At 49.4% G+C, this 21,979-nt stretch overlaps 11 non-coding genes across 11 annotated transcripts; all 11 read right to left on the bottom strand.

Moving 5' to 3' along the window:
* Positions 1 to 628: 628 nt before the first annotated feature.
* Positions 629 to 705, bottom strand: Trnaa-agc (transfer RNA alanine (anticodon AGC)). The gene has a single exon. It is a non-coding gene; the product is annotated as a tRNA-Ala (tRNA).
* Positions 706 to 3,372: 2,667 nt separating this feature from the next.
* Trnaa-agc (transfer RNA alanine (anticodon AGC)) lies at positions 3,373 to 3,446 on the bottom strand. Its single transcript has one exon. It is a non-coding gene; the product is annotated as a tRNA-Ala (tRNA).
* A 2,742-nt stretch (positions 3,447 to 6,188) lies between these two features.
* Trnaa-agc (transfer RNA alanine (anticodon AGC)) lies at positions 6,189 to 6,262 on the bottom strand. The gene has a single exon. It is a non-coding gene; the product is annotated as a tRNA-Ala (tRNA).
* Positions 6,263 to 9,050: 2,788 nt separating this feature from the next.
* On the bottom strand, positions 9,051 to 9,124 carry Trnaa-agc (transfer RNA alanine (anticodon AGC)). The gene has a single exon. It is a non-coding gene; the product is annotated as a tRNA-Ala (tRNA).
* Positions 9,125 to 10,511: 1,387 nt separating this feature from the next.
* Positions 10,512 to 10,585, bottom strand: Trnaa-agc (transfer RNA alanine (anticodon AGC)). The gene has a single exon. It is a non-coding gene; the product is annotated as a tRNA-Ala (tRNA).
* Positions 10,586 to 11,971: 1,386 nt separating this feature from the next.
* Trnaa-agc (transfer RNA alanine (anticodon AGC)) lies at positions 11,972 to 12,045 on the bottom strand. The gene has a single exon. It is a non-coding gene; the product is annotated as a tRNA-Ala (tRNA).
* Positions 12,046 to 13,432: 1,387 nt separating this feature from the next.
* Trnaa-agc (transfer RNA alanine (anticodon AGC)) lies at positions 13,433 to 13,506 on the bottom strand. Its single transcript has one exon. It is a non-coding gene; the product is annotated as a tRNA-Ala (tRNA).
* A 1,282-nt stretch (positions 13,507 to 14,788) lies between these two features.
* On the bottom strand, positions 14,789 to 14,862 carry Trnaa-agc (transfer RNA alanine (anticodon AGC)). The gene has a single exon. It is a non-coding gene; the product is annotated as a tRNA-Ala (tRNA).
* Positions 14,863 to 16,248: 1,386 nt separating this feature from the next.
* On the bottom strand, positions 16,249 to 16,322 carry Trnaa-agc (transfer RNA alanine (anticodon AGC)). The gene has a single exon. It is a non-coding gene; the product is annotated as a tRNA-Ala (tRNA).
* Positions 16,323 to 17,604: 1,282 nt separating this feature from the next.
* On the bottom strand, positions 17,605 to 17,678 carry Trnaa-agc (transfer RNA alanine (anticodon AGC)). Its single transcript has one exon. It is a non-coding gene; the product is annotated as a tRNA-Ala (tRNA).
* A 2,742-nt stretch (positions 17,679 to 20,420) lies between these two features.
* On the bottom strand, positions 20,421 to 20,494 carry Trnaa-agc (transfer RNA alanine (anticodon AGC)). Its single transcript has one exon. It is a non-coding gene; the product is annotated as a tRNA-Ala (tRNA).
* Positions 20,495 to 21,979: the final 1,485 nt, after the last annotated feature.

Below are 21,979 nucleotides of genomic sequence, written 5' to 3'. Positions count from 1 at the left end.
GAGCCCCATTGTGCTCTCCATTGTTCATGCCAACTCAGTGCCTCGCTCTTTGCTACTGCGTAAAATTCTTGTCGTCCAACTGCAAAACACTTGGACACAATAAGTTTCCGCGTCCCGTTTGCACTGATGGTGCTGCGAAACGCTCCCCATACTTGGCAATCACCCATGCAGATGACTTTTCCGACTTTACACGACGCTCACGCAACGCTCACGCTAGTGACAGCCTTATTTATAGTTCGACGTCGCGCCAAAGCGAATGAGCACATTTCGCCTACGGCTTAGGCCGCTCTTCTAGTGTGGCTGCTCTGTGTGTGCAGGTAGCGAGGGGCTGCAAGCTTCCTGTGTTCGCACCTATATCACCTGTGCTTCCTTGTCAGAGACAGACTATCGCAAAACATACAACTCACTCCATGAATTGATTGCTACGGCATCTGTTATCAGCAGTCACAACCAGCAACACCAGTAGCAGCCGACTGCACGCAAAGAATAGGAACATGCAGTGGGATTTACGTGAAATCGGCGCAATTGTGGATGCTAATCGTTCGCTTGTATCTGCCTACACACCTCTGCCGGTTGGGAATTATTCCACTTGTATCGCAAGGTGCGCATGTAGGTGTGTTAAAAATTCTGGAGGCGCTGGGTATCGATCCCAGTACCTCTCGCACGCTAAGCGAGCGCTCTACCATCTGAGCTACGCCCAACCCCCCGATAACTAGTAGTGCTACATACAGTCATATCAACGTCACAGACCCTTGCACTCCCATTATTCCGCAGACAAACACTACTCTCTATGTATCAGTGAGGGTGTCTTTCAGGTTTCGTGCATTCTGTATCGAATCGTAGTTGGCCACAATGAAAGTGGCACGCATAACGTCGAAAATAGAGTTCAGACACCGCTCTGAGTAAGACGAACGTGTTGTCCACCTCTAGACTTCAATGACGTTAAGCCGTGATACCTAAGACAGATCTGCACTCGATGACACCACGATAACAGCCGGTCCCCACACTTACATCTTGCTCTCCTTATGACAGTATACATCTTATCAGTCTGTGACGGTGGTTTTGCAACTTCTTGCGTGCGTTTATGTTCGCCGCGACCAACACTTACCATGCACTGACCACAATACATGGAGGAGCCGGGGCTTGAACCCGAGACCGTTCACACGCTAAGCGAACGATCTGCCACCTGAGCTACAGCTACACACACGACCAAGCCTGGCTATTCTCCATTCTTTGCGACTCTGATGTGCACGGACACGATGGTTGGTTGGTTTGTAGCGGCGAAGGTACCAGAATTCAAAGGCGCGGACACGTTCATATACACAAGAGTTCCAGGTAGTTTCGATGCTCTGGTATTACGAATGCAAATTCCGTCTGTTGCTCTCCATTGTTCATGCCAAGTCAGTGCCTCGCTCTTTGCTACTGCGTAAAATTCTTGTCGTCCAACTGCAAAACACTTGGACACAATAAGTTTCCGCGTCCCCTTTGCACTGATCGTACTACGAAACGCTCCCCAAACTTGGCAATCACCCATGCAGATGACTTTTCCGACTTTACACGACGCTCACGCTAGTGACAGCCTTATTTATAGTTCGACGTCGCGCCAAAGCGAATGAGCACATTTCGCCTACGGCTTAGGCCGCTCTTCTAGTGTGGCTGCTCTGTGTCTGCAGGTAGCGAGGGGCTGCAAGCTTCCTGTGTTCTCACCTATATCACCTGTGCTTCCTTGTCAGAGACAGACTATCGCAAAACATACAACTCACTCCATGAATTGATTGCTATGGCATCTGTTATCAGCAGTCACAACCAGCAACACCAGTAGCAGCCGACTGCACGCAAAGAATGGGAACGTGCAGTGGGATTTACGTGAAATCGGCGCAATTGTGGATGCTAATCGTTCGCTTGTATCTGCCTACACACCTCTGCCGGTTGGGAATTATTCCACTTGTATCGCAAGGTGCGCATGTAGGTGTGTTAAAAATTCTGGAGGCGCTGGGTATCGATCCCAGTACCTCTCACACGCCAAGCGAGCGCTCTACCATCTGAGCTACGCCCACCCTCCCGATAACTAGTTGTGCTACATACAGTCATATCAACGTCACAGACCCTTGCACTCCCATTATTCCGCAGACAAACACTACTCTCTATGTATCAGTGAGGGTGTCTTTCAGGTTTCGTGCATTCTGTATCGAATCGTAGTTGGCCACAATGAAAGTGGCACGCATAACGTCGAAAATAGAGTTCAGACACCGCTCTGAGTAAGACGAACGTGTTGTCCACCTCTAGACTTCAATGACGTTAAGCCGTGATACCTAAGACAGATCTGCACTCGATGACACCACGATAACAGCCGGTCCCCACACTTACATCTTTCTCTCCTTATGACAGTATACATCATATCAGTCTGTGACGCTGGTTTTGCAACTTCTTGCGTGCGTTTATGTTCGCCGCGACCAACACTTACCATGCACTGACCACAAAACGTGGAGGAGCCGGGGCTTGAACCCGAGACCGTTCACACGCTAAGCGAACGATCTGCCAACTCAGCTACAGCTACACACACGACCAAGCCTGGCTATTCTCCATTCTTTGCGACTCTGATGTGCACGGACACGATGGTTGGTTGGTTTGTAGCGGCGAAGGTACCAGAATACAAAGGCGCGGACACGTTCATATACACAAGAGTTCCAAGTAGTTTCGATGCTCTGGTATTACGAATGCAAATTCCGTCTGTTTTGAACGTCTTAAATTGAAAGGGCGGTCACAAATTGGTCCATTTCACTCCTTGTCCACAATCACACAGCACCTGAGGTAACAAGCACATCTCGAGCCCCATTGTGCTCTCCATTGTTCATGCCAACTCAGTGCCTCGCTCTTTGCTACTGCGTAAAACTCTTGTCGTCCAACTGCAAAACACTGGGACACAATAAGTTTCCGCGTCCCCTTTGCACTGATCGTACTACGAAACGCTCCCCAAACTTGGCAATCACCCAAGCAGATGACTTTTCCGACTTTACACGACGCTCACGCAACGCTCACGCTAGTGACAGCCCTATTTATAGTTCGACGTCGCGCCAAAGCGAATGAGCACATTTCGCCTACGGCTTAGGCCGCTCTTCTAGTGTGGCTGCTCTGTGTCTGCAGGTAGCGAGGGGCTGCAAGCTTGCTACGGCATCTGTTATCAGCAGTCACAACCAGCAACACCAGTAGCAGCCGACTGCACGCAAAGAATAGGAACATGCAGTGGGATTTACGTGAAATCGGCGCAATTGTGGATGCTAATCGTTCGCTTGTATCTGCCTACACACCTCTGCCGGTTGGGAATTATTCCACTTGTATCGCAAGGTGCGCATGTAGGTGTGTTAAAAATTCTGGAGGCGCTGGGTATCGATCCCAGTACCTCTCGCACGCTAAGCGAGCGCTCTACCATCTGAGCTACGCCCACCCCCCCGATAACTAGTAGTGCTACATACAGTCATATCAACGTCACAGACCCTTGCACTCCCATTATTCCGCAGACAAACACTACTCTCTATGTATCAGTGAGGGTGTCTTTCAGGTTTCGTGCATTCTGTATCGAATCGTAGTTGGCCACAATGAAAGTGGCACGCATAACGTCGAAAATAGAGTTCAGACACCGCTCTGAGTAAGACGAACGTGTTGTCCACCTCTAGACTTCAATGACGTTAAGCCGTGATACCTAAGACAGATCTGCACTCGATGACACCACGATAACAGCCGGTCCCCACACTTACATCTTGCTCTCCTTATGACAGTATACATCTTATCAGTCTGTGACGGTGGTTTTGCAACTTCTTGCGTGCGTTTATGTTCGCCGCGACCAACACTTACCATGCACTGACCACAATACATGGAGGAGCCGGGGCTTGAACCCGAGACCGTTCACACGCTAAGCGAACGATCTGCCACCTGAGCTACAGCTACACACACGACCAAGCCTGGCTATTCTCCATTCTTTGCGACTCTGATGTGCACGGACACGATGGTTGGTTGGTTTGTAGCGGCGAAGGTACCAGAATTCAAAGGCGCGGACACGTTCATATACACAAGAGTTCCAGGTAGTTTCGATGCTCTGGTATTACGAATGCAAATTCCGTCTGTTGCTCTCCATTGTTCATGCCAAGTCAGTGCCTCGCTCTTTGCTACTGCGTAAAATTCTTGTCGTCCAACTGCAAAACACTTGGACACAATAAGTTTCCGCGTCCCCTTTGCACTGATCGTACTACGAAACGCTCCCCAAACTTGGCAATCACCCATGCAGATGACTTTTCCGACTTTACACGACGCTCACGCTAGTGACAGCCTTATTTATAGTTCGACGTCGCGCCAAAGCGAATGAGCACATTTCGCCTACGGCTTAGGCCGCTCTTCTAGTGTGGCTGCTCTGTGTCTGCAGGTAGCGAGGGGCTGCAAGCTTCCTGTGTTCTCACCTATATCACCTGTGCTTCCTTGTCAGAGACAGACTATCGCAAAACATACAACTCACTCCATGAATTGATTGCTATGGCATCTGTTATCAGCAGTCACAACCAGCAACACCAGTAGCAGCCGACTGCACGCAAAGAATGGGAACGTGCAGTGGGATTTACGTGAAATCGGCGCAATTGTGGATGCTAATCGTTCGCTTGTATCTGCCTACACACCTCTGCCGGTTGGGAATTATTCCACTTGTATCGCAAGGTGCGCATGTAGGTGTGTTAAAAATTCTGGAGGCGCTGGGTATCGATCCCAGTACCTCTCACACGCCAAGCGAGCGCTCTACCATCTGAGCTACGCCCACCCTCCCGATAACTAGTTGTGCTACATACAGTCATATCAACGTCACAGACCCTTGCACTCCCATTATTCCGCAGACAAACACTACTCTCTATGTATCAGTGAGGGTGTCTTTCAGGTTTCGTGCATTCTGTATCGAATCGTAGTTGGCCACAATGAAAGTGGCACGCATAACGTCGAAAATAGAGTTCAGACACCGCTCTGAGTAAGACGAACGTGTTGTCCACCTCTAGACTTCAATGACGTTAAGCCGTGATACCTAAGACAGATCTGCACTCGATGACACCACGATAACAGCCGGTCCCCACACTTACATCTTTCTCTCCTTATGACAGTATACATCATATCAGTCTGTGACGCTGGTTTTGCAACTTCTTGCGTGCGTTTATGTTCGCCGCGACCAACACTTACCATGCACTGACCACAAAACGTGGAGGAGCCGGGGCTTGAACCCGAGACCGTTCACACGCTAAGCGAACGATCTGCCAACTGAGCTACAGCTACACACACGACCAAGCCTGGCTATTCTCCATTCTTTGCGACTCTGATGTGCACGGACACGATGGTTGGTTGGTTTGTAGCGGCGAAGGTACCAGAATACAAAGGCGCGGACACGTTCATATACACAAGAGTTCCAAGTAGTTTCGATGCTCTGGTATTACGAATGCAAATTCCGTCTGTTTTGAACGTCTTAAATTGAAAGGGCGGTCACAAATTGGTCCATTTCACTCCTTGTCCACAATCACACAGCACCTGAGGTAACAAGCACATCTCGAGCCCCATTGTGCTCTCCATTGTTCATGCCAACTCAGTGCCTCGCTCTTTGCTACTGCGTAAAACTCTTGTCGTCCAACTGCAAAACACTGGGACACAATAAGTTTCCGCGTCCCCTTTGCACTGATCGTACTACGAAACGCTCCCCAAACTTGGCAGTCACATATGCAGATGACTTTTCCGACTTTACACGACGCTCACGCTAGTGACAGCCTTATTTATAGTTCGACGTCGCGCCAAAGCGAATGAGCACATTTCGCCTACGGCTTAGGCCGCTCTTATAGTGTGGCTGCTCTGTGTGTGCAGGTAGCGAGGGGCTGCAAGCTTCCTGTGTTCGCACCTGTATCACCTGTGCTTCCTTGTCAGAGACAGACTATCGCAAAACATACAACTCACTCCATGAATTGATTGCTACGGCATCTGTTATCAGCAGTCACAACCAGCAACACCAGTAGCAGCCGACTGCACGCAAAGAATGGGAACGTGCAGTGGGATTTACGTGAAATCGGCGCAATTGTGGATGCTAATCGTTCGCTTGTATCTGCCTACACACCTCTGAAGGTTGGGAATTATTCCACTTGCATGGCAAGGTGCGCATGTAGGTGTGTTAAAAATTCTGGAGGCGCTGGGTATCGATCCCAGTACCTCTCGCACGCTAAGCGAGCGCTCTACCATCTGAGCTACGCCCACCCTCCCGATAACTAGTTGTGCTACATACAGTCATATCAACGTCACAGACCCTTGCACTCCCATTATTCCGCAGACAAACACTACTCTCTATGTATCAGTGAGGGTGTCTTTCAGGTTTCGTGCATTCTGTATCGAATCGTAGTTGGCCACAATGAAAGTGGCACGCATAACGTCGAAAATAGAGTTCAGACACCGCTCTGAGTAAGACGAACGTGTTGTCCACCTCTAGACTTCAATGACGTTAAGCCGTGATACCTAAGACAGATCTGCACTCGATGACACCACGATAACAGCCGGTCCCCACACTTACATCTTTCTCTCCTTATGACAGTATACATCATATCAGTCTGTGACGCTGGTTTTGCAACTTCTTGCGTGCGTTTATGTTCGCCGCGACCAACACTTACCATGCACTGACCACAAAACGTGGAGGAGCCGGGGCTTGAACCCGAGACCGTTCACACGCTAAGCGAACGATCTGCCAACTGAGCTACAGCTACACACACGACCAAGCCTGGCTATTCTCCATTCTTTGCGACTCTGATGTGCACGGACACGATGGTTGGTTGGTTTGTAGCGGCGAAGGTACCAGAATACAAAGGCGCCAACACGTTCATATACACAAGAGTTCCAAGTAGTTTCGATGCTCTGGTATTACGAATGCAAATTCGGTCTGTTTTGAACGTCTTAAATTGAAAGGGCGGTCACAAATTGGTCCATTTCACTCCTTGTCCACAATCACACAGCACCTGAGGTAACAAGCACATCTCGAGCCCCATTGTGCTCTCCATTGTTCATGCCAACTCAGTGCCTCGCTCTTTGCTACTGCGTAAAACTCTTGTCGTCCAACTGCAAAACACTGGGACACAATAAGTTTCCGCGTCCCCTTTGCACTGATCGTACTACGAAACGCTCCCCAAACTTGGCAATCACCCAAGCAGATGACTTTTCCGACTTTACACGACGCTCACGCAACGCTCACGCTAGTGACAGCCCTATTTATAGTTCGACGTCGCGCCAAAGCGAATGAGCACATTTCGCCTACGGCTTAGGCCGCTCTTCTAGTGTGGCTGCTCTGTGTCTGCAGGTAGCGAGGGGCTGCAAGCTTGCTACGGCATCTGTTATCAGCAGTCACAACCAGCAACACCAGTAGCAGCCGACTGCACGCAAAGAATAGGAACGTGCAGTGGGATTTAAATGAAATCGGCGCAATTGTGGATGCTAATCGTTCGCTTGTATCTGCCTACACACCTCTGCCGGTTGGGAATTATTCCACTTGTATCGCAAGGTGCGCATGTAGGTGTGTTAAAAATTCTGGAGGCGCTGGTTATCGATCCCAGTACCTCTCGCACGCTAAGCGAGCGCTCTACCATCTGAGCTACGCCCAACCCCCCCCCCCCCCCCCCCTGATAACTAGTTGTGCTACATACAGTCATATCAACGTCACAGACCCTTGCACTCCCATTATTCCGCAGACAAACACTACTCTCTATGTATCAGTGAGGGTGTCTTTCAGGTTTCGTGCATTCTGTATCGAATCGTAGTTGGCCACAATGAAAGTGGCACGCATAACGTCGAAAATAGAGTTCAGACACCGCTCTGAGTAAGACGAACGTGTTGTCCACCTCTAGACTTCAATGACGTTAAGCCGTGATACCTAAGACAGATCTGCACTCGATGACACCACGATAACAGCCGGTCCCCACACTTACATCTTGCTCTCCTTATGACAGTATACATCATATCAGTCTGTGACGGTGGTTTTGCAACTTCTTGCGTGCGTTTATGTTCGCCGCGACCAACACTTACCATGCACTGACCACAAAACATGGAGGAGCCGGGGCTTGAACCTGAGACCGTTCACACACTAAGCGAACGATCTGCCAACTGAGCTACAGCTACACACACGACCAAGCCTGGGTATTCTCCGTTCATTGCGATTCTGATGTGCACGGACACGATGGTTGGTTGGTTTGTAGCGGCGAAGGTACCAGAATACAAAGGCGCGGACACGTTCATATACACAAGAGTTCCAAGTAGTTTCGATGCTCTGGTATTACGAATGCAAATTCCGTCTGTTTTGAACGTCTTAAATTGAAAGGGCGGTCACAAATTGGTCCATTTCTCTCCTTGTCCACAATCACACAGCACCTGAGGTAACAAGCACATCTCGAGCCCCATTGTGCTCTCCATTGTTCATGCCAACTCAGTGCCTCGCTCTTTGCTACTGCGTAAAACTCTTGTCGTCCAACTGCAAAACACTGGGACACAATAAGTTTCCGCGTCCCCTTTGCACTGATCGTACTACGAAACGCTCCCCAAACTTGGCAGTCACATATGCAGATGACTTTTCCGACTTTACACGACGCTCACGCTAGTGACAGCCTTATTTATAGTTCGACGTCGCGCCAAAGCGAATGAGCACATTTCGCCTACGGCTTAGGCCGCTCTTATAGTGTGGCTGCTCTGTGTGTGCAGGTAGCGAGGGGCTGCAAGCTTCCTGTGTTCGCACCTGTATCACCTGTGCTTCCTTGTCAGAGACAGACTATCGCAAAACATACAACTCACTCCATGAATTGATTGCTACGGCATCTGTTATCAGCAGTCACAACCAGCAACACCAGTAGCAGCCGACTGCACGCAAAGAATGGGAACGTGCAGTGGGATTTACGTGAAATCGGCGCAATTGTGGATGCTAATCGTTCGCTTGTATCTGCCTACACACCTCTGAAGGTTGGGAATTATTCCACTTGCATGGCAAGGTGCGCATGTAGGTGTGTTAAAAATTCTGGAGGCGCTGGGTATCGATCCCAGTTCCTCTCGCACGCTAAGCGAGCGCTCTACCATCTGAGCTACGCCCACCCCTCCCGATAACTAGTAGTGCTACATACAGTCAAATCAACGTCACAGACCCTTGCACTCCCATTATTCCGCAGACAAACACTACTCTCTATGTATCAGTGAGGGTGTCTTTCAGGTTTCGTGCATTCTGTATCGAATCGTAGTTGGCCACAATGAAAGTGGCACGCATAACGTCGAAAATAGAGCTCAGACACCGCTCTGAGTAAGACGAACGTGTTGTCCACCTCTAGACTTCAATGACGTTAAGCCGTGATACCTAAGACAGATCTGCACTCGATGACACCACGATAACAGCCGGTCCCCACACTTACATCTTGCTCTCCTTATGACAGTATACATCATATCAGTCTGTGACGGTGGTTTTGCAACTTCTTGCGTGCGTTTATGTTCGCCGCGACCAACACTTACCATGCACTGACCACAATACATGGAGGAGCCGGGGCTTGAACCCGAGACCGTTCACACGCTAAGCGAACGATCTGCCAACTCAGCTACAGCTGCACACACGACCAAGCCTGGCTATTCTCCATTCTTTGCGATTCTGATGTGCACGGACACGATGGTTGGTTGGTTTGTAGCGGCGAAGGTACCAGAATTCAAAGGCGCGGACACGTTCATATACACAAGAGTTCCAAGTAGTTTCGATGCTCTGGTATTACGAATGCAAATTCCGTCTGTTTTGAACGTCTTAAATTGAAAGGGCGGTCACAAATTGGTCCATTTCACTCCTTGTCCACAATCACACAGCACCTGAGGTAACAAGCACATCTCGAGCCCCATTGTGCTCTCCATTGTTCATGCCAACTCAGTGCCTCGCTCTTTGCTACTGCGTAAAATTCTTGTCGTCCAACTGCAAAACACTTGGACACAATAAGTTTCCGCGTCCCCTTTGCACTAATCGTACTACGAAACGCTCCCCACACTTGGCAATCACCCATGCAGATGACTTTTCCGACATTACGCAACGCTCACGCTAGTGACAGCCTTATTTATAGTTCGACGTCGCGCCAAAGTGAAAGAGCACATTACGCCTACGGCTTAGGCCGCTCTTCTAGTGTGGCTGCTCTGTGTCTGCAGGTAGCGAGGGGCTGCAAGCTTCGTGTGTTCGCACCTATATCACCTGTGCTTCCTTGTCAGAGACAGACTATCACAAAACATACAACTCACTCCATGAATTGATTACTACGGCATCTGTTATCAGCAGTCACAACCAGCAACACCAGTAGCAGCCAACTGCACGCAAAGAATAGGAACGTGCAGTGGGATTTACGTGAAATCGGCGCAATTGTGGATGCTAATCGTTCGCTTGTATCTGCCTACACACCTCTGCCGGTTGGGAATTATTCCACTTGTATCGCAAGGTGCGCATGTAGGTGTGTTAAAAATTCTGGAGGCGCTGGGTATCGATCCCAGTACCTCTCGCACGCTAAGCGAGCGCTCTACCATCTGAGCTACGCCCACCCCCCCGATAACTAGTAGTGCTACATACAGTCATATCAACGTCACAGACCCTTGCACTCCCATTATTCCGCAGACAAACACTACTCTCTATGTATCAGTGAGGGTGTCTTTCAGGTTTCGTGCATTCTGTATCGAATCGTAGTTGGCCACAATGAAAGTGGCACGCATAACGTCGAAAATAGAGTTCAGACACCGCTCTGAGTAAGACGAACGTGTTGTCCACCTCTAGACTTCAATGACGTTAAGCCGTGATACCTAAGACAGATCTGCACTCGATGACACCACGATAACAGCCGGTCCCCACACTTACATCTTGCACTCCTTATGACAGTATACATCATATCAGTCTGTGACGCTGGTTTTGCAACTTCTTGCGTGCGTTTATGTTCGCCGCGACCAACACTTACCATGCACTGACCACAAAACGTGGAGGAGCCGGGGCTTGAACCCGAGACCGTTCACACGCTAAGCGAACGATCTGCCAACTCAGCTACAGCTGCACACACGACCAAGCCTGGCTATTCTCCATTCTTTGCGACTCTGATGTGCACGGACACGATGGTTGGTTGGTTTGTAGCGGCGAAGGTACCAGAATTCAAAGGCGCGGACACGTTCATATACACAAGAGTTCCAAGTAGTTTCGATGCTCTGGTATTACGAATGCAAATTCCGTCTGTTTTGAACGTATTAAATTGAAAGGGCGGTCACAAATTGGTCCATTTCACTCCTTGTCCACAATCACACAGCACCTGAGGTAACAAGCACATCTCGAGCCCCATTGTGCTCTCCATTGTTCATGCCAACTCAGTGCCTCGCTCTTTGCCACTGCGTAAAATTCTTGTCGTCCAACTGCAAAACACTTGGACACAATAAGTTTCCGCGTCCCCTTTGCACTAATCGTACTACGAAACGCTCCCCACACTTGGCAATCACCCATGCAGATGACTTTTCCGACTTTACGCAACGCTCACGCTAGTGACAGCCTTATTTATAGTTCGACGTCGCGCCAAAGCGAAAGAGCACATATCGCCTACGGCTTAGGCCGCTCTTCTAGTGTGGCTGCTCTGTGTCTGCAGGTAGCGAGGGGCTGCAAGCTTCCTGTGTTCGCACCTATATCACCTGTGCTTCCTTGTCAGAGACAGACTATCACAAAACATACAACTCACTCCATGAATTGATTGCTACGGCATCTGTTATCAGCAGTCACAACCAGCAACACCAGTAGCAGCCGACTGCACGCAAAGAATAGGAACGTGCAGTGGGATTTACGTGAAATCGGCGCAATTGTGGATGCTAATCGTTCGCTTGTATCTGCCTACACACCTCTGCCGGTTGGGAATTATTCCACTTGTATCGCAAGGTGCGCATGTAGGTGTGTTAAAAATTCTGGAGGCGCTGGGTATCGATCCCAGTACCTCTCGCACGCTAAGCGAGCGCTCTACCATCTGAGCTACGCCCACCCCCCCCGATAACTAGTAGTGCTACATACAGTCATATCAACGTCACAGACCCTTGCACTCCCATTATTCCGCAGACAAACACTACTCTCTATGTATCAGTGAGGGTGTCTTTCAGGTTTCGTGCATTCTGTATCGAATCGTAGTTGGCCACAATGAAAGTGGCACGCATAACGTCGAAAATAGAGTTCAGACACCGCTCTGAGTAAGACGAACGTGTTGTCCACCTCTAGACTTCAATGACGTTAAGCCGTGATACCTAAGACAGATCTGCACTCGATGACACCACGATAACAGCCGGTCCCCACACTTACATCTTGCTCTCCTTATGACAGTATACATCATATCAGTCTGTGACGGTGGTTTTGCAACTTCTTGCGTGCGTTTATGTTCGCCGCGACCAACACTTACCATGCACTGACCACAAAACATGGAGGAGCCGGGGCTTGAACCCGAGACCGTTCACACGCTAAGCGAACGATCTGCCAACTGAGCTACAGCTACACACACGACCAAGCCTGGGTATTCTCCATTCTTTGCGATTCTGATGTGCACGGACACGATGGTTGGTTGGTTTGTAGCGGCGAAGGTACCAGAATACAAAGGCGCGGACACGTTCATATACACAAGAGTTCCAAGTAGTTTCGATGCTCTGGTATTACGAATGCAAATTCCGTCTGCTTTGAACGTCTTAAATTGAAAGGGCGGTCACAAATTGGTCCATTTCACTCCTTGTCGACAATCACACAGCACCTGAGGTAACAAGCACATCTCGAGCCCCATTGTGCTCTCCATTGTTCATGCCAACTCAGTGCCTCACTCTTTGCTACTGCGTAAAATTCTTGTCGTCCAACTGCAAAACACTTGGACACAATAAGTTTCCGCGTCCCCTTTGCACTAATCGTACTACGAAACGCTCCCCACACTTGGCAATCACCCATGCAGATGACTTTTCCGACTTTACGCAACGCTCACGCTAGTGACAGCCTTATTTATAGTTCGACGTCGCGCCAAAGCGAAAGAGCACATTTCGCCTACGGCTTAGGCCGCTCTTCTAGTGTGGCTGCTCTGTGTGTGCAGGTAGCGAGGGGCTGCAAGCTTCCTGTGTTCGCACCTATATCACCTGTGCTTCCTTGTCAGAGACAGACTATCGCAAAACATACAACTCACTCCATGAATTGATTGCTACGGCATCTGTTATCAGCAGTCACAACCAGCAACACCAGTAGCAGCCGACTGCACGCAAAGAATAGGAACGTGCAGTGGGATTTACGTGAAATCGGCGCAATTGTGGATGCTAATCGTTCGCTTGTATCTGCCTACACACCTCTGCCGGTTGGGAATTATTCCACTTGTATCGCAAGGTGCGCATGTAGGTGTGTTAAAAATTCTGGAGGCGCTGGGTATCGATCCCAGTACCTCTCGCACGCTAAGCGAGCGCTCTACCATCTGAGCTACGCCCACCCCCCCGATAACTAGTAGTGCTACATACAGTCATATCAACGTCACAGACCCTTGCACTCCCATTATTCCGCAGACAAACACTACTCTCTATGTATCAGTGAGGGTGTCTTTCAGGTTTCGTGCATTCTGTATCGAATCGTAGTTGGCCACAATGAAAGTGGCACGCATAACGTCGAAAATAGAGTTCAGACACCGCTCTGAGTAAGACGAACGTGTTGTCCACCTCTAGACTTCAATGACGTTAAGCCGTGATACCTAAGACAGATCTGCACTCGATGACACCACGATAACAGCCGGTCCCCACACTTACATCTTGCTCTCCTTATGACAGTATACATCATATCAGTCTGTGACGCTGGTTTTGCAACTTCTTGCGTGCGTTTATGTTCGCCGCGACCAACACTTACCATGCACTGACCACAAAACATGGAGGAGCCGGGGCTTGAACCCGAGACCGTTCACACGCTAAGCGAACGATCTGCCAACTCAGCTACAGCTGCACACACGACCAAGCCTGGCTATTCTCCATTCTTTGCGACTCTGATGTGCACGGACACGATGGTTGGTTGGTTTGTAGCGGCGAAGGTACCAGAATTCAAAGGCGCGGACACGTTCATATACACAAGAGTTCCAGGTAGTTTCGATGCTCTGGTATTACGAATGCAAATTCCGTCTGTTGCTCTCCATTGTTCATGCCAAGTCAGTGCCTCGCTCTTTGCTACTGCGTAAAATTCTTGTCGTCCAACTGCAAAACACTTGGACACAATAAGTTTCCGCGTCCCCTTTGCACTGATCGTACTACGAAACGCTCCCCAAACTTGGCAATCACCCATGCAGATGACTTTTCCGACTTTACACGACGCTCACGCTAGTGACAGCCTTATTTATAGTTCGACGTCGCGCCAAAGCGAATGAGCACATTTCGCCTACGGCTTAGGCCGCTCTTCTAGTGTGGCTGCTCTGTGTCTGCAGGTAGCGAGGGGCTGCAAGCTTCCTGTGTTCTCACCTATATCACCTGTGCTTCCTTGTCAGAGCCAGACTATCGCAAAACATACAACTCACTCCATGAATTGATTGCTACGGCATCTGTTATCAGCAGTCACAACCAGCAACACCAGTAGCAGCCGACTGCACGCAAAGAATGGGAACGTGCAGTGGGATTTACGTGAAATCGGCGCAATTGTGGATGCTAATCGTTCGCTTGTATCTGCCTACACACCTCTGAAGGTTGGGAATTATTCCACTTGCATGGCAAGGTGCGCATGTAGGTGTGTTAAAAATTCTGGAGGCGCTGGGTATCGATCCCAGTTCCTCTCGCACGCTAAGCGAGCGCTCTACCATCTGAGCTACGCCCACCCCCCCGATAACTAGTAGTGCTACATACAGTCAAATCAACGTCACAGACCCTTGCCCTCCCATTATTCCGCAGACAAACACTACTCTCTATGTATCAGTGAGGGTGTCTTTCAGGTTTCGTGCATTCTGTATCGAATCGTAGTTGGCCACAATGAAAGTGGCACGCATAACGTCGAAAATAGAGTTCAGACACCGCTCTGAGTAAGACGAAAGTGTTGTCCACCTCTAGACTTCAATGACGTTGAGCCGTGATACCTAAGACAGATCTGCACTCGATGACACCACGATAACAGCCGGTCCCCACACTTACATCTTGCTCTCCTTATGACAGTATACATCATATCAGTCTGTGACGCTGGTTTTGCAACTTCTTGCGTGAGTTTATGTTCGCCGCGACCAACACTTACCATGCACTGACCACAAAACATGGAGATTCCGGGGCTTGAACCCGAGACCGTTCACACGCTAAGCGAACGATCTGCCAACTGAGCTACAGCTACACACACGACCAAGCCTGGGTATTCTCCATTCTTTGCGATTCTGATGTGCACGGACACGATGGTTGGTTGGTTTGTAGCGGCGAAGGTACCAGAATACAAAGGCGCGGACACGTTCATATACACAAGAGTTCCAAGTAGTTTCGATGCTCTGGTATTACGAATGCAAATTCCGTCGGTTTTGAACGTCTTAAATTGAAAGGGCGGTCACAAATTGGTCCATTTCTCTCCTTGTCCACAATCACACAGCACCTGAGGTAACAAGCACATCTCGAGCCCCATTGTGCTCTCCATTGTTCATGCCAACTCAGTGCCTCGCTCTTTGCTACTGCGTAAAACTCTTGTTATCCAACTGCAAAACACTGGGACACAATAAGTTTCCGCGTCCCCTTTGCACTGATCGTACTACGAAACGCTCCCCAAACTTGGCAGTCACATATGCAGATGACTTTTCCGACTTTACACGACGCTCACGCTAGTGACAGCCTTATTTATAGTTCGACGTCGCGCCAAAGCGAATGAGCACATTTCGCCTACGGCTTAGGCCGCTCTTATAGTGTGGCTGCTCTGTGTGTGCAGGTAGCGAGGGGCTGCAAGCTTCCTGTGTTCGCACCTGTATCACCTGTGCTTCCTTGTCAGAGACAGACTATCGCAAAACATACAACTCACTCCATGAATTGATTGCTACGGCATCTGTTATCAGCAGTCACAACCAGCAACACCAGTAGCAGCCGACTGCACGCAAAGAATGGGAACGTGCAGTGGGATTTACGTGAAATCGGCGCAATTGTGGATGCTAATCGTTCGCTTGTATCTGCCTACACACCTCTGCCGGTTGGGAATTATTCCACTTGCATGGCAAGGTGCGCATGTAGGTGTGTTAAAAATTCTGGAGGCGCTGGGTATCGATCCCAGTACCTCTCGCACGCTAAGCGAGCGCTCTACCATCTGAGCTACGCCCACCCCCCCGATAACTAGTAGTGCTACATACAGTCATATCAACGTCACAGACCCTTGCACTCCCATTATTCCGCAGACAAACACTACTCTCTATGTATCAGTGAGGGTGTCTTTCAGGTTTCGTGCATTCTGTATCGAATCGTAGTTGGCCACAATGAAAGTGGCACGCATAACGTCGAAAATAGAGCTCAGACACCGCTCTGAGTAAGACGAACGTGTTGTCCACCTCTAGACTTCAATGACGTTAAGCCGTGATACCTAAGACAGATCTGCACTCGATGACACCACGATAACAGCCGGTCCCCACACTTACATCTTGCTCTCCTTATGACAGTATACATCTTATCAGTCTGTGACGGTGGTTTTGCAACTTCTTGCGTGCGTTTATGTTCGCCGCGACCAACACTTACCATGCACTGACCACAATACATGGAGGAGCCGGGGCTTGAACCCGAGACCGTTCACACGCTAAGCGAACGATCTGCCAACTGAGCTACAGCTACACACACGACCAAGCCTGGCTATTCTCCATTCTTTGCGACTCTGATGTGCACGGACACGATGGTTGGTTGGTTTGTAGCGGCGAAGGTACCAGAATTCAAAGGCGCGGACACGTTCATATACACAAGAGTTCCAGGTAGTTTCGATGCTCTGGTATTACGAATGCAAATTCCGTCTGTTGCTCTCCATTGTTCATGCCAAGTCAGTGCCTCGCTCTTTGCTACTGCGTAAAATTCTTGTCGTCCAACTGCAAAACACTGGGACACAATAAGTTTCCGCGTCCCCTTTGCACTGATCGTACTACGAAACGCTCCCCAAACTTGGCAGTCACATATGCAGATGACTTTTCCGACTTTACACGACGCTCACGCTAGTGACAGCCTTATTTATAGTTCGACGTCGCGCCAAAGCGAAAGAGCACATTTCGCCTACGGCTTAGGCCGCTCTTCTAGTGTGGCTGCTCTGTGTGTGCAGGTAGCGAGGGGCTGCAAGCTTCCTGTGTTCGCACCTATATCACCTGTGCTTCCTTGTCAGAGACAGACTATCGCAAAACATACAACTCACTCCATGAATTGATTGCTACGGCATCTGTTATCAGCAGTCACAACCAGCAACACCAGTAGCAGCCGACTGCACGCAAAGAATAGGAACGTGCAGTGGGATTTACGTGAAATCGGCGCAATTGTGGATGCTAATCGTTCGCTTGTATCTGCCTACACACCTCTGCCGGTTGGGAATTATTCCACTTGTATCGCAAGGTGCGCATGTAGGTGTGTTAAAAATTCTGGAGGCGCTGGGTATCGATCCCAGTACCTCTCGCACGCTAAGCGAGCGCTCTACCATCTGAGCTACGCCCACCCCCCCGATAACTAGTAGTGCTACATACAGTCATATCAACGTCACAGACCCTTGCACTCCCATTATTCCGCAGACAAACACTACTCTCTATGTATCAGTGAGGGTGTCTTTCAGGTTTCGTGCATTCTGTATCGAATCGTAGTTGGCCACAATGAAAGTGGCACGCATAACGTCGAAAATAGAGTTCAGACACCGCTCTGAGTAAGACGAACGTGTTGTCCACCTCTAGACTTCAATGACGTTAAGCCGTGATACCTAAGACAGATCTGCACTCGATGACACCACGATAACAGCCGGTCCCTACACTTACATCTTGCTCTCCTTATGACAGTATACATCATATCAGTCTGTGACGCTGGTTTTGCAACTTCTTGCGTGCGTTTATGTTCGCCGCGACCAACACTTACCATGCACTGACCACAAAACATGGAGGAGCCGGGGCTTGAACCCGAGACCGTTCACACGCTAAGCGAACGATCTGCCAACTCAGCTACAGCTGCACACACGACCAAGCCTGGCTATTCTCCATTCTTTGCGACTCTGATGTGCACGGACACGATGGTTGGTTGGTTTGTAGCGGCGAAGGTACCAGAATTCAAAGGCGCGGACACGTTCATATACACAAGAGTTCCAGGTAGTTTCGATGCTCTGGTATTACGAATGCAAATTCCGTCTGTTGCTCTCCATTGTTCATGCCAAGTCAGTGCCTCGCTCTTTGCTACTGCGTAAAATTCTTGTCGTCCAACTGCAAAACACTTGGACACAATAAGTTTCCGCTTCCCCTTTGCACTGATCGTACTACGAAACGCTCCCCAAACTTGGCAATCACCCATGCAGATGACTTTTCCGACTTTACACGACGCTCACGCTAGTGACAGCCTTATTTATAGTTCGACGTCGCGCCAAAGCGAATGAGCACATTTCGCCTACGGCTTAGGCCGCTCTTCTAGTGTGGCTGCTCTGTGTCTGCAGGTAGCGAGGGGCTGCAAGCTTCCTGTGTTCTCACCTATATCACCTGTGCTTCCTTGTCAGAGCCAGACTATCGCAAAACATACAACTCACTCCATGAATTGATTGCTACGGCATCTGTTATCAGCAGTCACAACCAGCAACACCAGTAGCAGCCGACTGCACGCAAAGAATGGGAACGTGCAGTGGGATTTACGTGAAATCGGCGCAATTGTGGATGCTAATCGTTCGCTTGTATCTGCCTACACACCTCTGAAGGTTGGGAATTATTCCACTTGCATGGCAAGGTGCGCATGTAGGTGTGTTAAAAATTCTGGAGGCGCTGGGTATCGATCCCAGTTCCTCTCGCACGCTAAGCGAGCGCTCTACCATGTGAGCTACGCCCACCCCCCCGATAACTAGTAGTGCTACATACAGTCAAATCAACGTCACAGACCCTTGCACTCCCATTATTCCGCAGACAAACACTACTCTCTATGTATCAGTGAGGGTGTCTTTCAGGTTTCGTGCATTCTGTATCGAATCGTAGTTGGCCACAATGAAAGTGGCACGCATAACGTCGAAAATAGAGTTCAGACACCGCTCTGAGTAAGACGAAAGTGTTGTCCACCTCTAGACTTCAATGACGTTGAGCCGTGATACCTAAGACAGATCTGCACTCGATGACACCACGATAACAGCCGGTCCCCACACTTACATCTTGCTCTCCTTATGACAGTATACATCATATCAGTCTGTGACGCTGGTTTTGCAACTTCTTGCGTGAGTTTATGTTCGCCGCGACCAACACTTACCATGCACTGACCACAAAACATGGAGATTACGGGGCTTGAACCCGAGACCGTTCACACGCTAAGCGAACGATCTGCCAACTGAGCTACAGCTACACACACGACCAAGCCTGGGTATTCTCCATTCTTTGCGATTCTGATGTGCACGGACACGATGGTTGGTTGGTTTGTAGCGGCGAAGGTACCAGAATACAAAGGCGCGGACACGTTCATATACACAAGAGTTCCAAGTAGTTTCGATGCTCTGGTATTACGAATGCAAATTCCGTCTGTTTTGAACGTCTTAAATTGAAAGGGCGGTCACAAATTGGTCCATTTCTCTCCTTGTCCACAATCACACAGCACCTGAGGTAACAAGCACATCTCGAGCCCCATTGTGCTCTCCATTGTTCATGCCGACTCAGTGCCTCGCTCTTTGCTACTGCGTAAAACTCTTGTCGTCCAACTGCAAAACACTGGGACACAATAAGTTTCCGCGTCCCCTTTGCACTGATCGTACTACGAAACGCTCCCCAAACTTGGCAGTCACATATGCAGATGACTTTTCCGACTTTACACGACGCTCACGCTAGTGACAGCCTTATTTATAGTTCGACGTCGCGCCAAAGCGAATGAGCACATTTCGCCTACGGCTTAGGCCGCTCTTATAGTGTGGCTGCTCTGTGTGTGCAGGTAGCGAGGGGCTGCAAGCTTCCTGTGTTCGCACCTGTATCACCTGTGCTTCCTTGTCAGAGACAGACTATCGCAAAACATACAACTCACTCCATGAATTGATTGCTACGGCATCTGTTATCAGCAGTCACAACCAGCAACACCAGTAGCAGCCGACTGCACGCAAAGAATGGGAACGTGCAGTGGGATTTACGTGAAATCGGCGCAATTGTGGATGCTAATCGTTCGCTTGTATCTGCCTACACACCTCTGCCGGTTGGGAATTATTCCACTTGCATGGCAAGGTGCGCATGTAGGTGTGTTAAAAATTCTGGAGGCGCTGGGTATCGATCCCAGTACCTCTCGCACGCTAAGCGAGCGCTCTACCATCTGAGCTACGCCCACCCCCCCGATAACTAGTAGTGCTACATACAGTCATATCAACGTCACAGACCCTTGCACTCCCATTATTCCGCAGACAAACACTACTCTCTATGTATCAGTGAGGGTGTCTTTCAGGTTTCGTGCATTCTGTATCGAATCGTAGTTGGCCACAATGAAAGTGGCACGCATAACGTCGAAAATAGAGCTCAGACACCGCTCTGAGTAAGACGAACGTGTTGTCCACCTCTAGACTTCAATGACGTTAAGCCGTGATACCTAAGACAGATCTGCACTCGATGACACCACGATAACAGCCGGTCCCCACACTTACATCTTGCTCTCCTTATGACAGTATACATCTTATCAGTCTGTGACGGTGGTTTTGCAACTTCTTGCGTGCGTTTATGTTCGCCGCGACCAACACTTACCATGCACTGACCACAATACATGGAGGAGCCGGGGCTTGAACCCGAGACCGTTCACACGCTAAGCGAACGATCTGCCACCTGAGCTACAGCTACACACACGACCAAGCCTGGCTATTCTCCATTCTTTGCGACTCTGATGTGCACGGACACGATGGTTGGTTGGTTTGTAGCGGCGAAGGTACCAGAATTCAAAGGCGCGGACACGTTCATATACACAAGAGTTCCAGGTAGTTTCGATGCTCTGGTATTACGAATGCAAATTCCGTCTGTTGCTCTCCATTGTTCATGCCAAGTCAGTGCCTCGCTCTTTGCTACTGCGTAAAATTCTTGTCGTCCAACTGCAAAACACTTGGACACAATAAGTTTCCGCGTCCCCTTTGCACTGATCGTACTACGAAACGCTCCCCAAACTTGGCAATCACCCATGCAGATGACTTTTCCGACTTTACACGACGCTCACGCTAGTGACAGCCTTATTTATAGTTCGACGTCGCGCCAAAGCGAATGAGCACATTTCGCCTACGGCTTAGGCCGCTCTTCTAGTGTGGCTGCTCTGTGTCTGCAGGTAGCGAGGGGCTGCAAGCTTCCTGTGTTCTCACCTATATCACCTGTGCTTCCTTGTCAGAGACAGACTATCGCAAAACATACAACTCACTCCATGAATTGATTGCTATGGCATCTGTTATCAGCAGTCACAACCAGCAACACCAGTAGCAGCCGACTGCACGCAAAGAATGGGAACGTGCAGTGGGATTTATGTGAAATCGGCGCAATTGTGGATGCTAATCGTTCGCTTGTATCTGCCTACACACCTCTGCCGGTTGGGAATTATTCCACTTGTATCGCAAGGTGCGCATGTAGGTGTGTTAAAAATTCTGGAGGCGCTGGGTATCGATTCCAGTACCTCTCACACGCCAAGCGAGCGCTCTACCATCTGAGCTACGCCCACCCTCCCGATAACTAGTTGTGCTACATACAGTCATATCAACGTCACAGACCCTTGCACTCCCATTATTCCGCAGACAAACACTACTCTCTATGTATCAGTGAGGGTGTCTTTCAGGTTTCGTGCATTCTGT

Source organism: Schistocerca gregaria, chromosome 3 (assembly GCF_023897955.1).
Source record: "Schistocerca gregaria isolate iqSchGreg1 chromosome 3, iqSchGreg1.2, whole genome shotgun sequence".
NCBI lineage: Eukaryota > Metazoa > Arthropoda > Insecta > Orthoptera > Acrididae > Schistocerca > Schistocerca gregaria.
The sequence above is the reverse complement of the archived record's forward strand: the minus strand, read 5'-3'. Positions and strand labels throughout refer to the sequence as shown.